This window comes from Onychomys torridus, chromosome X, assembly GCF_903995425.1.
Source record: "Onychomys torridus chromosome X, mOncTor1.1, whole genome shotgun sequence".
Lineage (NCBI taxonomy): Eukaryota > Metazoa > Chordata > Mammalia > Rodentia > Cricetidae > Onychomys > Onychomys torridus.
The window spans coordinates 71,290,980-71,306,913 of NC_050466.1; positions in this window are offsets into that span (position 1 = coordinate 71,290,980).

A 15,934-nucleotide genomic window follows, 5' to 3' on the forward strand; every position below is an offset into this window, starting at 1 on the left:
TTTCCTAGGGTCCCGTTTTCTAGGTAGCCTCCCTGGAGTTGTGAGTAGCAGTCTAGTCATGTTTGTTTTACATCTAGTATCCTCCTATGAGTGAGTACATACCATGTTTGTCTTTCTGAGTCTGGGTTACCATCTCCTTGTGCATTCATTCTTGGTCTTATCAGTGTCCTTGGTCCAGACAGAGCTGAAAGATTTAGGGAGCCTCTCTCTGGTCCAGATAGAAGCTCTGGTCCAGATGAGAGTGATGGCCAGATGGGAGCTTGGGGCTGGACTCTGAGTTTCAGTAAGTCCCTGGGGTCTCCTTATCTTGACCAGATGGAAGCTCCTCTTGTCCAGATGGGAGTTCTGGGCCAGGATGGAAGCTCTAGTCTAGATGGTAGTTCCGGGGTGGATGGTAGCTGGGGTCTCTGGTCCAGATGGGAGTTCCGGGGCAGGATGGTTGCTGGGGGCTGGTCTCTGAGTCTCAGGAAGGGGCTGAGGTCTTGGGCAGATGGGTGTGGGGGCAGGGAGTGGAGATTGCAAGGTCTGCCTGTAGTCTTGGAAAAGGGGAGCCCTCCCACAGGGCCTGTGGAATGGCTGGAAACTGGGGCCAAGTTGGGCATGTCTTCCTGGGATGGGTGGTGCCCAGGGGTGGGACCTATAGGCGGGGGCCTCTCTGACTATAACCCCAGGCACTCACCTCTGGTCCAGATGGGAGTTCTGGGGCAAGATGGAAGCTGGGGACTTGTTTCTAAGTCTCTGGAAGTGGCTGGTGTCTCAGGCTGCTGGGTGTGGGGGCAGAGTGTGGAGGTTGTAGGGTCCACTGGAGAGGGGGAACCTTCCTGGTGGGGATGGGGGGTCCTGCCCTATGGCCAGAACCTGGGGCCAAGTTGGGCAGGTCTTCCCCAGAATGGCTGGTGCCCAGCGCTGGAACCTAGGTTCAGGCCTCTCTGCGTGTGACCCCAGGCACTCATCTCTGGTCCTGATGGGAGTTCCAGGAGCAGATGGGAGCTGGAGGCTGGTCTCTGAGTCTCAGGAAGTGGCTGGGGTCTTGGGAATATGGGTGTGCAGGCAGGGTGTGGAGATTGCAGAGTCTGCCTGCAGTCTTGGAAAAGGCTTGGCCAATCTTTTATAACTTAAAAAAGTTATAAAAGATTTCCAGTAGGCCGGAAAGAAAAGGCTGCCAAAAACTATGTATTGAACTTCGTCTCTTTCAATTAACTTTTGACATTTCAGGTCTTCAAATGAAATAAATGATTTTTTATATGTGCTTCTATAAAAGAAAATGCAGAACATAAAAATAAAAGTTAATATCTAAGTCTTTTAAACAAGCTTTTCTATTACTATCTCCTCAAAGAAAGGAGCTACAATGTTCTCTTTACAGAATCAGAGGCTCACAGATCATGCACTGGGCTGGGATTTGAAAGTATAAAGTATTCCTTTTCTCCAACAAGCCAAATAACAAACAAAACAAGAATAAAAAATAAAGAATTTTGGTTACCAGGCATGAAAAATATCCATTAATAATCTTCTTTTCTGCCAGGTGTGGGTGGCACATGCCTTTAATCTCAGCACTTGGGAGGCAGATCCAGGCAGATCTCTGTGAATTTGAGGCCAGCCTGGTCTACAGAGTGAAATCCAGGAAAAGGCTGAAAGCTACACAGAGAAATCCTGTCTCAAAATAATAATAATAATAATAATAATAATAATAATAATAATAATGATCTTTTTTCCTGTTATCCAGGCAATTGTGAAGTTCCTATACTTTTGAAGTCTTCTGTATCTGGATTACAGGAAACATTACAAATTCTTCCTTGTGTCCTTCTTCACTTTATGAGAGCATTCAAGGCAACTTACAGAGAAGCCTGTGTGAGAAGTAATGTCAGCATCCTGCCAACAGCTAGTACCATTTGGTATAAATGTGAATGATCAATTTTGAGCCACCTATGGGAACACTCTAGTCCCAGGAAAGCAATCTCATAGGACATCTTAAAATACACAAGCCTGAAATTATTTAATAAAATCATTTTGAATCCAAAGGACAAAAGTAATTTGTAGAAATATCACATTAGTGACTTAACAGCATGGTTGAAAGCTCTAGTAAAAAAAGAAGCAAGCACAACTAAGAGGAGTAGACGGCAGGAAATAATCAAATTGAGGACTGAAGTGATAAAATAGAAACAAAGACAACAGTACAAAGAATCATCCACCTTGATAAAGTAGGCTTCATTTCAGAGATTCAAGGATGATTCAATATACAGACAGATGGTTCAATAGATAGACAGAAGGAACACTGTAAGCAAACTGAAGACCCAGATGTCAATCCATGTGACTATGGACAAATGATTTTTGACAAAGAAGCCAAAATCATACAATGGAAAGAAGAGAGCATCTTCAACAAATGGTGTTAGAACAACTGGATTTCTTCTTGTAGAAAAATGCGAATGTAATGGTGTCTATCACTGTACACAAAACTCAAATCCAAGTGGATAAAACACCTCAACATTAATCTGGTTACACTGAACCTGGTATAAGAGAGATTGAGAAATAATCTGGTACAGGAGACAACTTTCTAAATAGAACTGAAGTAGCTCAGACACTAATACTGATAATTAATAAATGGGACCTCTTAAAACTTAAAAGCTTCTTTAAAAAAAAAAACTGTCAATAGACAATAGGACAAAATGATAGCCTAGAGAATGGGAAAAGATCTTCCCCAACCGCATATATGACAAAAGGCTGAACTCCAAAATATATAAAGACTCAAGAAACTAGACATAAAAAATTCAATTAAAATGGCTGAGATTAGGGGCTGGAGAGATGGCTCAGAGGTTAAGAGCACTGCTTGCTCTTCCAATGGTCCTGAGTTCAATTCCCAGCAACCACATGGCTGTTCACAACCATCTGTAATGAGATCTGGTGCCCTCTTCTGGCCTGCAGGAATATGTACACTGTATACACAATAAATAAATACATTTTAAAAAATGGCTGAGATATACCTAAAGAATTGTTCAATATCCTTGGCCCTCAGGGAAATGTGATGGAGTCTTCAAAATTATGCAGTATATTATAGGAGATATTTAGAAGGCCAACCCAATAGAAATGTACACATCTAATAGAGGACACAGGGTGATGAGAATTACTGACTTTTTAATAGATGGCTGCTTCTTGCTGTAAATCTCTTATGTGATGCCATTGCTTTCCCCCTTATAACAACTTTGGGAATTTTCCCACAACCGTAGCAATGTATTCCTCATTGGTTGGGCAAATTATTCCTGTGTACTAATAGAAGGATGACTTTTCCCCACTCTGTATAATTCTGGTGAGAAAAATAAGTCACACAGTAAAATATTTGTTTCACAGTCATAAAAATTTAGAAGTCTGTTCTCTGTAATTATCTTTATGGCAGGAAAATTTGTTCAGATGAGGTATTTATGCAAAAAGTTCATAAATGGGGCTTTCACAGATAGACTCAAGGACACAACTGAAGGATTTGTTGAACCAAAGCCTCTTTGAGATAAAAAAAGAAGAGTACCCTGAAAGCACCCCACCTGCAGATAATGGGAAGTACAACTCAGCTATCCCTGCTTTTACCCCAGGGGTCTATTAACACTATTGCCTATGTTTATTGATGCAAGATTTTAGTTTAGGAGACTAACTGTTCAGTGAGGAGACAAGAACTAGAGCCCTTTTGACTGAGGACTCAGGGCATTCAGTCAGAAGATTTGCAGAGTTGGAAAGGCGAGTAGTGGCTGTAGCTTGTTCTTTTGTCCCCTCTGATCTTTCAGCATTTACCCTAATATCTGGCTCTGAGTATTTATTATAAGACCATTTAGGATTCATGAAACATCTGGAATCCAACTGTTGGGGCACTAATTTATGAAAAAGCCAATTGCCTGTGGCTTTGCAGCCACTGGCTCAGGCTGGAGCTATACACAGCTGGAGTTCCTACCCACTAAATTTTTGTTGGAGCCTCTCTGCAGCAAACTCCATAGGCTATTGGACTCTCAAAACCACAGGAGTTAGCCACTTTTACACATTTTCCCTATGCAAGACAGCTGACTCCACAGACACAAGCCCAGGCTCAGGCCCACGCCCAGGCTCAGGCTCAAAATATGCTGAAATTAGTTGCTTTTCCACAGTCCCCCATGCAGACTGCTGGCTCTTTGACTTCTTACTTCTCCTGGTGTGTCATGTCTTTCTCTGGGCCTCCTCCTTGTGCTGCTAACACACTGTCATCTGAATCATCATTATCATCAGACTTGGTGAATCAATTGGGATTTTTTTAAAGGGGGAATTAGTTTTAAAAAAAAAGACATTTTTCCCACATTAAAAAATGGGAAACATTTTTACAATGAAAAGAGTTTGGTCTCTGTTTTACTATAACAGAGATAGTCTGAAAATGGAACAATTAAATGAGAGGATAATTAACTTGGATGAGATTGATATAATGTCAATTATAAACACTACTTATTTGATCATTCTTATTTTATTCCTAAGAAAGTTGATTTATATGAGTGCCAATTGGTTGATATGAGTGCCAAGATACAAGTCTTAGAAAAATTTATTACAACAGATCATAGAGCTATTCAGATCAGACAGAGGAATTTAAGGGTGAACCAATTTCAGCATTGCATTTACAGAGAAACAGCCTAAGGCTTTCAAACAGCCAATATTAATTTATCCAGTAACCTTAGAGGAACTGCCAAATGATAGATATTCCCAAGACTGTGTAATAGCTGAATGGACTCCTGTGCAAGTGTTAGAGTTGAGGCAATTCAAAGAAACAATTGTATCATACGTTATGCATTCATCTTTTGTGAAGCAGATGTTAAACTCATGGTCAACTTGTGATAGAATTATCTTTCAAGACTGGAGAGATTTGGTTACAGCAATCTTAGAGACTGGTCCCCAATTACAATGGAGGACCCGGTAGAAGGATGAAACTAAGACCATTGAACAATTGAGTAGGACTAGAGGTATTGAAATTTGCCAAGAACAAATGCATGGAGAGGGCAATTATGCTGATATACAAAAACAGTCTTTATATAATGACTACACCCTAGCTTTATGCTACATGGCAGCTTTGAATACTCAGGACAGAATTGAAGAAGTATGAAAGAAAATTGAGTCATTTACCAAAGTTATACAGGGCCAAAAAGAAACCTTCGCTGATTTCTTACAAAGATTGACTTCAGCAGTAAATAAAATGATACCAAATTCAGAAGTTTGACAGAAAATCATTGAATCTCTGGCTTTTGAAACTGATAATGCATGATGAAAATGGTAATTAGGCCATTAAAGGAAAGATCAGCATCCTAGGAGGAATGGATCAGAGATACAAATAATATTGAATCTTATGACCATGATGATGCTTGGATAGAAGAGGTGATTTCCAGAGGTTTGAAAAAAATGGTAATGTCAAGTGTTTCAATTGCAGTAAAGAAGGTCATCTAAAAAGGGACTGTAAACAGGGAATTTCTAGAAACAATGATTTTTCATAAAATAATCTCAACAAAATGTCCCTCCCTTCTGGATCATGCAGAAGGTATGGCAAAGGCAGACATTGGACTAACAAATGTAGCTCAACAAGGGACAGACAAGGTAACCCTTTGCTTTTGGAAAACATTCCAAGGGTCCTTTTGAAGACCCCCATGTCTAATTTGGTTCAGTCATTTCTTGTCATCAAGGAGAAAACTTTTTCCCAGAGCAATTAAAGATGCTAATCACTGTTGTAAGAAATCATACTGCTCTAGATGATAGAAAACTTTTAGAAAATAAACAAAAATTTAAGGAGAAACCATAAATCAAACTTGATAAAGATTGGATTTGGAACTCCCAAAAGTTCGAGTTGGGGAAGGGTTTTGTTTTTGTCTTTTCAGGAAAATGAAAACAACCATCTTGAGGAATTTAAAGACCATTGGACAAATAAGCATCCAAAGAAGAAGGAAAAAATTACCAAAAAAAGAAATAATCTGACTTAATGCAATCTCTAATGTCTCCAAAAACATGATGGGATTCCACATGGACTATGATAATGCCACTAAGCTGACAAACACCTCTTAAATATTGGCTTTGGATTACAAACTGTTCAGGACAATTTCGAGATTGCTAGCTGAGATGATCCAGTCTCATAGATTGCTATATTTTCTCATTATGCAGAGCATGGACAACAAATGACACAGCTATCACTCCCAGGCCATGACAATTAAACAAAGATTTACTTTTCAGTGTCCTCTAAAAATATCTTTGCCCCCAGATAGCAGGAAGTAAATTTAAGAACATGACATCCACATTCCCAAAGGGTAGGGTGGGTGACTTTTGGTCATTCAATGAGTTATGGATATTGGTCATTGTTTTGGTGGTTGATTACAAGTTGTTATTAGTAATGGTCAGGAAAAAGGCTAAACAAAGGAGATTAGATTGAGGGTTCTTGTTTAAAAATAAGAAAAAGCCCAAGAGTCCAAACAGCCAGCTCATTCACTAAGGGCAGGTCCCACTGCCTGGGTGCCTCCCAAACAGTTCAAGCTACTCAATTGTCTCACTTATCCAGAGGGGCTGATCCAGTTGGGGGCTCCACAGCTTTGGGTTGATAATTAATGTGTTTACATTCATTTGGCTATTTGTCTCTGTGCTTTTCCAATCTTGGTCTCAACAATTCACACTCTTACAGTTCCTCCTCTTTCTCGACAATTGGACTCCTGGAGCTCCACCTGGGGCCTGGCTGAGGATCTCTGCATCCACTTCCATCAGTTATTGGATGAGAGTTCCAGAATGACAGGTAGGGTGTTTGGCCATCTGATCACCAGACTAGGTCAGTTCAGGCTTTCTCTTGACCATTGCCAGTAGTCTATAGTGGATGCATCACTGGGGATTTCTGGGGACCTCTCTAGCACTTTGCTTCTTCCTGTTCTCATGTGGTCATCCTTTATGGTCTGTTATTCCTTGTTCTCCCTTTCTGTTCTTGATCCAGCTGGGATCTCCTGCTCCCCTAAGCTCCCTTTCCCTCGAACTTTGCCCTTTATTACTCCCACTGTCATCCAGGTTGTTCATGTAGATCTCCATTTCTCTGTCATTGGGTGATCCGTATGTCTTTCCTAGGGTCCTGTTTTCTAGGTAGCCTCCCTGGAGTTGTGTAGCTGTCACAGAGACACTTGACTCAGCCTGGAAGGAGGGGACTGGACCTGCCTGTACTGAATCCACCAGGTTGAGCTGAATCCCCAGGGGAGTCTTGGCCCTGGAGGAGATGAGAATGGAGGGGAGGGACTGGGGGGGGGGGGGGGGGGGGGGCGGGAGTGGGGAGGACAGGGGAACCCATGACTGATATATAAAATTAAAACACAAATATAATAAAAAAAGATGAGAACTCACTAAACAATTTATAAATAAAAATGTCAACAACAAAGTAAATGAAAAAAGAGAGAAAAAAGGAAGTTATAGATATTATAAGATAAAAGGCTAGGTTATTGAATATACTCTGAAAAGAAAAAGGGAGAATATAGATATTATATGATAAAAAGGTAGATTATTGAATCTACTTTTAAAAGAATCTACTTTTAAATATTTTACATTGGATTGGATTTTTGTATAATGCATACAAATTGTGTATATTGATACAAAATTGAGATTATTTTTGTTAGAACATACTATACATGTATTTCTACTCTTGTTCAAGGTATTGTACCTATATAGTTCATTTAACAATGTAATACAAATTGCTAGTCCTTGAAAGTTATCATTACCAACTAATTAGGATAAAAATGCAGGTTAGTAGTTAGTTACCTATTACAACTGTACTTGTAGTCATGTCAGTTATATTTTCAAGGTCAAACAGATATATTTTAGACTGTTCATCTTCAAACACTTCACACATCTACAGAATATGGTATTTAAGACATTTTATTAAAATATGTTCTTTTTTATGACAATGAGACATGTCTGCTCCTGGGAGCACCAATCTACTTCAGAGAAGAAGATGTGCATCAAAAACTCCATATGGATATTACTTTTTTGTGGGAAAATATTCACTAGGCAAGAAAATTCCCTTGCCTCAACTGCTGACAGTATGCTGTTCAAATGAGACAAGCAGGACACAAAAGAAAGGACTACCAAACTTTGCCAAGACAAAGTAGGGCAGCTTTTCAGAAAATCCTGCTTCACAGATGAGTCTGTCAGAAATGCTAGACCTGTAGGCCAAAGATGAATGTCCCAACATTGCAGAGAAACCTTGGGTGACTGTCCAGGCAGCCAGCTGTTTCTATCATTTCTCATATCTTTTGGAAATTTCTTGTTTGCACTTCCTGCTTATTTAGGTAATATTATTTCCTTCTTGTGTCTCTGAGGGAGTTGAAGACTAGATAGTTATAATTTTCTTTGCTAACAAATTCAGAAAAGAAGCTCACTAAAGAGGTATAAAGTAAATTTGAAAGACCTCAAAAGATAGTTTTGGGCTGGTAATACAAGATAGGATAGACTGTGAATTAGGTACAACATTTTGGACTCACCAAAATAGAATAAATAATGGAGTGTTTTCTCTGAATTTGTCAGTTGTTAATGGACTGGAAATTCTTAATGTAATTCTTGACTGTATATATTGTATATAGTTACTGAAATTATTGTATATAGTTTTCTTATACTAGTTATAACCTTTTATTATTTTAGACAAAAAGGAGAAATGTGGTGATATATTGTGTATCAAATAAAACTTGCCTGAGAATCATAGGATGGAGCCAGCCACTAGATGAAACATAGAGGCCAGTGAGTGGTGGAATACACCTTTAATCCTATCACTTGGGACATGCAGATCCAACTGGATCTCTGTGAATTCAAAGCTATCCTGGACTACATAACATTGATTCAGTCTAGGAAAGAAACAAAGCCAGGCATTGGTGGCACACACCTTTAATCCTAGTACTTGGGAGTCACATGCCTCTAATCCCAGCACTTGCCATCTCTTGCTTTTGCTACCAGTATTTGGGAAGCATATACACCATTAATCCAAGCACTGGGAAGGAAGTGAAATGACTGGGCAGAGAAAGGCATATAAGGTGTGAGGAGACAGGAACTAGAGCTTTTTTGACTGAGAACTCAGGGCCATTCAATCAGAGGATTCATGGAGTTGGCAACATGAGAAGTGGCTGTTGCTTGTTCACTTGTTTCCTCTGATCTTTCAGCATTTACCCCAATATCTAGCACCAAGTTTTATTATAAGACCATTTGGGATTCATGCAATACGTCCTCTCTTTGTCTAACCACTTAGGATAAAATATGTATTTTTAGATCTGAAAAGCTTTTATTGCCAGTTAACATTTGGCAAATATGCTGATGGGAATCAAAAGCTGCACATTTTTCTTGTAGTTTGTGTAGGTTACACCATGGTCACACTGATGCTGCTTCCTTGTGTAGCTGCATTCTAGCATCTGGGGAGAGAAACGGAGTCTGCTGTGTTTTGGCTTTTTTGCCTTTATCAATCACAAATTTTTAGTTCTTGTTTAGGATATTTTATTGTATTTCTTTTCTTATTATTAGGAAATTTTCTATTCATTTTACATACCAACCACAGCTCCTCCCTCCTCCCACCTCCCAAAACTTCCCCCTCAACTTACCCTCTATCCCCACCTCCTCTAAGGCAAGGCCTCTCATGGGGAGTCAGTATAGCCTCGTGTCTGAACTGCCCTACTCTGGTAATGAGATTGGTGAATACCCTAACTGTTATAACAAAGCCTTCATGCAATAACTGATGGAAGCAGATGCAGAGATCCATGGCTGGGCATCAGGCCAAGTTCCAGGAGTCCAGTCAAACAGAGAGAAGATGAATTCTATGAGCAAGGGGCATCAAGATCATGATAGGGAAGTGTATAGAGACAACCAAACCAAACTAGTGGGAACTCATGAACTGTGGACCAATAGTTGTGTATGGGACTGGACTTGCCCTCTGCATAGGCAAGACAGTTGTGTAACTTGACCTCCTTAAGGGGCCCTCTGGCAGTGGGATCTGGATCTGTCCCTGGTGCATGAGTGGGCCTTTTGGAGTCCAGTGCCTATGGTGGGACACCTTACACAGCCTTTGTGCAGGGGATGGGGTTGGGGAGGGATTGGACCTTCCTCAACACAAACTTTTAGCATATATCTTTATTCACACTTAAGTAATGTAGAATAGTACACAAATTCCCTTTTCCCTTTTTAGATTTCTTTATTGGTCTAGTTTCTCCCCTGTGTGACCTCTCCCTTTTAAGAGATAGCTGGAACTTTTTATAGGCACCAGCCATAAAGAATAGCTGACAAGTTATTGCTTTGAATAACTCTTATCTGCTTTATGAGCATGAGGGAAAAAGGCCTTGTAACCTTGCTATTGCCAAAGAATTGCTGTTGTATGTGTATATAAACTGGAAATGTTTTAAACTAGAAGCAGAACAATGAAGAGACATGACTAGAACATCACTTGTGAGTTTTTCCATAAACCCTCAGATTAGAAATGGCCTAAGTTCCTTTTTCTTCAGTGTGGCTTCTGCTCTGAACCCTGGAGGTGGCCTTGCACATCTGGACTCCAAGGCACCAACAGAAATGCAAATCAAAAATACTTTGATATTCTATCTTAACAGTAATCAGAATGGGTAAGGTCAAAAGCACTGAAGACAGCTTATGCTGGAGAGGATGTGGAAAAAGGGGAAAACTCCTCCACTGCTGGTGGGAGTGCAAACTTGTACAGCTACTTTGGAAATAATATGGTGGTTTCTATGAAAATTGGGAGTCAGTCTACCCAGCTATACCACTTTGGGGCATATACCCAGAAGAAGCTCAATCATACAACATGGACACTTGCTCAACTATGTTCATAGCAGCATTGTTCGTAATAGCCAGAACCTAGAAACAATCTAGATGCCCCTCAACAGAAAAATAAAAAAATAAAGTGGTGGTACACACACAATGGTTTATTACTTAGCTATTAAAAATAATGACTGACATAATGAAATTCGAAAGCAAAATGATTGAACTAGAAAAGAATCTTCCTGAGTGAGGTAATCCAGATCCAGAAAGACAAACATGGTATGTGCTCACTCATAAGTGGTTATTAGCTGTAAAGTAAAGGATAATCATGCTATAATTCACAGCCCCAGAGAGACTAGGTAACAAGGAGGGTCAAAACGGAAACAAATGAATTTCCCTGGAAAGGGGAAATAGAAGAGATCTCAGGGGTAGACTGGGAGCAGGTGGAGATGAGAACATAAGAGTCCTGGCTGAGGTGTAGATAGAGGGGAAATGTAATGAAATAAATGTCTTGATTGGGGGTGGGACAACCTGATTCAAGAGAAGCTCTCGTGTATATACAAGGATGACCACAGCTAAGACTCCCAGCAATAGTAGCCTGAACTGGTCATCTTCTGCAATCAGATTGGTAACTACCTCAATTGTTATCTGAGAGCCTTCATTCAGTAACTGATAGAGAAAGACACAGAGATCTACCATCAAGCACTGGGCTGATCTTAGGGAATCCTGTTGACAAGAGGGAGGAAGGCTTGTACAAGTCAGATGGGTCATGGTCATTATAAGGGAACCCACAGAAGCAACTCTCCTGCTCATGGAAGTTCATTAAGACTATGGGCTGACTGCTAGGGAGTCGGCATGGGACAGGCCAAGGCCCTCTGCATATGTGTGACAGTTGTGTGGCTTGGTCTGCTTGTGGGACTCCTGGAAGTAAGAGGAAGGCCTGTCTGTAAAGCTTTGGCTGGCTACTGGGAGCCTGTTCCTAATGCTCAATTGCCTTGCTGAGTCTTAATAAAAGGAGAGGAGCTTAGTCCTACCTCAACTTGATAAGCCATGGTTTGTTGACATCATGGGAGACCTGGCCCTCTCTGAACAGAGGCAGAGGAGGAGTAGTGGATTGGGGAGGGGACGAAGAGTGGAGGTGAGGGGAGGGAATGGGAGAAGTGGGGGAGAGAAAGCTACAGTTGAGATGTAAAATAAATGAAAAAAAATTAAAAAAATACTCTGGTTGAAAACTGCAGGATCTCATACTGGACCTGTAACATAATTCTCTAATGGTAAAATTTAGATTAGCATTTCTACACAGAGCTATGGAGTTAAAAAGCAAAGCAAAAATCATAGCTCTATTAATTTCTTTTCCTTATCAGAAATTCTAAATATTTGTTCAACTTTTTCAAAATTGATTCTTATGACTTCAACCTTGTATTTAAAGACTTTGTACTATGTACAACAGTTTTTACTGCTTAGTTTCAATGATAGGTGTTTCTACAATGTTGGCATGAGTTCATACTTTTCTATGTCTATTCACACCAACACAGACTTGTTTCCATTTGTATACTTACGTTTAACTCACCACAGACTTGTTTCAATAGTAAATAGTCTTCATACTATTTCAGACTCGTACTTAACCCTGCTACCATCTTGTCACAATTCAATAGCTATTCCAAAATTGCGTGATCACTCAAATGGTTCTTTTTAGTCTCAGAAAATTAATTGCATAACTTATAAAACATATAAAGCAATAGTAACTATAACTTTTCTTGAGAATATACATTTTGTATTAAATTCATAGTATAATAGTTTATTGTGATTTTAATGCAAAGAAGAATGACAAAAAAGTTTCAGAAACAAAGATAATTATACTGAAAAATATAAAACTATCATGGAGAAAAATGAATAGTATATAAATACTTGTAAACCTATCCCATTTTCATGGATTGGAAGATAACACCTTTTTTAAGACAGGGTTTCTCTGTGTGGCTTTAGAGCCTGTCCTGGAACTCACTGTAGCTCAGGATGGCCTCGAACTCACAAAGACCAGCCTGCCTCTGCCTCCCGAGTACTGGGATTAAAGGAGTATGCCACCACCACCTGGTTGGAAGATATCACTTTTAAACTCAGAATGTTATATGATTGTAGTGCTGTTGGTGTAATCAAACCTGCTGCCAATTATAAAAACACATAGCACTGAGGCATCAGAATGGTTCAGTGGGTAAAAGTTCTTGCCATGAAAGCAAGAAAAACCTCCGTTTGAGCATCAGAATCTATGTAAAAATGCTTTGTATATAATTCCAATGCTGCTTGCTGAGATTGGAGACTGGAGACAGAGACCAAAATAGATGTCTTTCCTTAAAGCATGGTGAAAGAAGAGATTCCAGTCATAAAAGTTGTCCTCTGACATCTGCTTACTCATTGAGACAGGAGTGTTTAAATTCATGCACACACAGACACGGACACAGACACACACACACACACACACACACACACACACACACACACACACAGACACGCAGACACACACACACACACACACACACACACACACACACACACCACTTTACACAGCACTAAAAATGCACAGCAACTATAATTATGATACAGAACGTAATATTTGAAAATGGAAATCAGTGCTTATGTCATTGGTTTATATATTTACTGTATTATGCCCTATGTTCAGAGTTATTTAAACATTTTATTCCTATATTTTATAAGTAATTTAGTGTAATATAAAGTATTATGTGGGCAGCAGTCTCATACATCTTATGTTTGTCATATCTTTTAATTGTAGCAAGCACTACATTGGTGATTGACATATGGCATAAGTTTACCTTTGATGTTCATTCAATAATAAAACTAAGCCAGGCAGTGGTGGTGCATGCCTTTAATCCCAGCACTCGGGACAGAGAGGCAGGCAGATCTCTGTGAGTTCCAGGCCAGCCTGGGCTACAGAATGAGTTCCAGGAAAGGTGCAAAGCTACATGGAGAAACCCTGTCTTGAAAAACCAAAATGAAAAATAATAAATAAATGAATAAAATAAAAAATAAATAAAATAAATAAAACTACCTTACAACACATTTCTTATAAGACTTCTATATTGTTAAATAGCACATAACTGTATCTGACACCAAAATCACAAAAAGAAAAATATAGATAAATAAGAAAATAAAAATATTTAAAGGTATATAATAATAATAGAAGTAAAAAATTAAAATACAGAGTAGTAGAAAATATATGTAAGTAATTTGGTGAGTAGAATTCTAGCAATGAATAGATTATTAATTCTCAGAACTCAGAGACAAAAGGAAAACAACCCAGTATCAAAGTAGACACAAGACTGAAAAGATATTTATGCAAAGAGAATATACTCACTGACAACAAGGACACAAAAATGTAATCTGTGTCATTAGTCACATAAGAAAACACAAATAAAAACCACAATGAAAGACTATTTGACAATCACTGTAGTAGCTATGAAATAATTTGAAAAGTTAATAACATGAGTTTTAAAAATCGTGAAAGAATTGGATTACTGGTGCACTCCTTGTGAAAATCAGAAAACAATGTAAAACAGTTTAGAGGTTGCACAGTAATTTAGATACATGCTTAATCTTAAACTTCAGCAATTTCTTTCTGTTTTGAAATAGTGGTTTTTCTTTTTGAGGGCTTCATACATTAGCCTTGTATTGACATTGTACCTACTCCACCACTTACCCCTTCAGTCCTTTTGGTGTCCCATCTCCCAAATTCAAGATCTCTTCAGAAATTATTATTTTTACATGTTACATATGTAATGTACATATGTGAACATTTATCTATAACCTACTTAAGCAATCTAGCTTTTTGTTACATATGCACATGTCTAAGCCAATCATTTGCTATTAGGCAAATTTTGTGTATTTTTTATGCTCCTGTAGAAATTAAAGTGAATATCTTATTCTTTTAAGGAACAACTCAGTGTCTTCAGTATGTATTATATATATATATATATATATATATATATATATATATATATATATATATATATATATATATATCACAAATTTAAGACTCCATAACTGGAAAATCACAAGTTTCATGCAGCCCTGATTATACACCAAATTTGTAGGCCCCATAAACCTACAGAAGTGAAGTGTTAAAACTCCTACCCTTTACTATTTAATAATATGAAATAAAAGAAAGGGTATTCTCTACTATAGTGAGCTCTTTTCATATTTCAAAGTAGTAAGCATGTCTAACACATTATAAACTCAGGAATAAATTCTTGCTCAAATCAATAATAAACTTATGATTCTCTAATATGATCTTGCAGTTTTTAGTGTTCTCTTGAATTTACCACTGTAAATCCAACTTCTGTTTCTACATACATTTTAATTCTGACAATCATTGTCACCTGTCTAACATTAAAGGGGACTGACCATCCCAGAAACTTACATGGGCACTTAGAAAAGGCATGTGTGTGTGTGTGTGTGTATGTTTGTGTGTGTGTTTAGAAAAGGCATGTGTATATATATATATATATATATATATATATATATATATATATATATATATATATATATATATATATATGTATATTTATATGTGTGTATATGTGTGTGTGTGTGTATTTGGTTTTTTGAGACATGGTTTGTCTGTGTTCTTTGTGTAGCTTTTGGAGTCTATCCTGGAACTTACTTTGTAGACCAGGCTGTCTCCCAACTCACAGAGATCTGCCTGCCACTGCCTCCAGAGTATTAAAGGCATGTGCACCACTGCCTGTTTCATTATAATTTTTAAAAGACTGCAATTCAATTAATTTTGGGTCCAAGGAAGTCAACCTTTATGTGCAGATATAATCATCAATTTGCTAAAGATTCCTTTTATGACACTGTTTGGAAAATTCTTCTGTGTATAAATAAAAGTGATGTGTGTATATAAGTGTGTGTGTGTGCATGTGTGTGTGTGTGTGTGTTCCCATCTGTATGTGGATCCTCTTAGAAAACGTGATTTAAACTTGTAAATATAAATTTTATGGACTATTGGGTATAAATTTAAAAAAAAGTGTTGGAACGACTTGGCACTAAATGGTGCCTTTATTTTTCCTGCAAATGAAATCTAGGCAAAACACAGCAGCAAACCAAGACTATGATTCACAGACTGTGATTCACTGAAATTACCATCTGTCCCTTGAAAATTCTAAATGAGTGAGGA